Here is a 400-nt window from a genome sequence, read left to right as displayed (position 1 = left end):
TCTAAACACAAAACTAACTTTATGAGCCTAAACACAACCTTTATGAGCCTAAACACAACCTTTATGAGTCTAAACACAAAACTAACTTTATGAGTCTAAACACAAAACTAAGTTTATGAGTCTAAACACAACCTTTATGAGTCTAAATACAAAACCAAGTTTATGAGTCTAAATACAAAACTAACTTTATGAGTCTAAACACAAAACTAACTTTATGAGTCTAAACACAACCTTTAATGAGTCTAAATACAAAACTAACTTTATGAGTCTAAATACAAAACTAACTTTATGAGTCTAAATACAAAACTAACTATGAGTCTAAACACAACCTTTATGAGTCTAAATAAAAAACTAAGTTTATGAGTCTAAATACAAAACTAACTTTATGAGTCTAAATACA

The 400-nt window shown here is 27.2% G+C and overlaps 2 protein-coding genes across 3 annotated transcripts in view; one reads left to right on the top strand and one right to left on the bottom strand.

Moving 5' to 3' along the window:
• vtna (vitronectin a) overlaps nucleotides 1-400 on the bottom strand; it is a 12,919-nt gene that overhangs the window by 776 nt on the left and 11,743 nt on the right. The gene's annotated exons all lie outside the window — the stretch shown is intronic.
• Nucleotides 1-400, top strand: part of scarf1 (scavenger receptor class F, member 1) — an 18,283-nt gene that overhangs the window by 11,439 nt on the left and 6,444 nt on the right. The gene's annotated exons all lie outside the window — the stretch shown is intronic.

The sequence above is a fragment of the Nematolebias whitei genome, chromosome 6, assembly GCF_014905685.2.
Source record: "Nematolebias whitei isolate Nwh7 chromosome 6, NemWhi1, whole genome shotgun sequence".
Lineage (NCBI taxonomy): Eukaryota > Metazoa > Chordata > Actinopteri > Cyprinodontiformes > Rivulidae > Nematolebias > Nematolebias whitei.
Note: the sequence above shows the minus strand (reverse complement) of the source record. Positions and strands in the feature narration are given on the sequence as shown.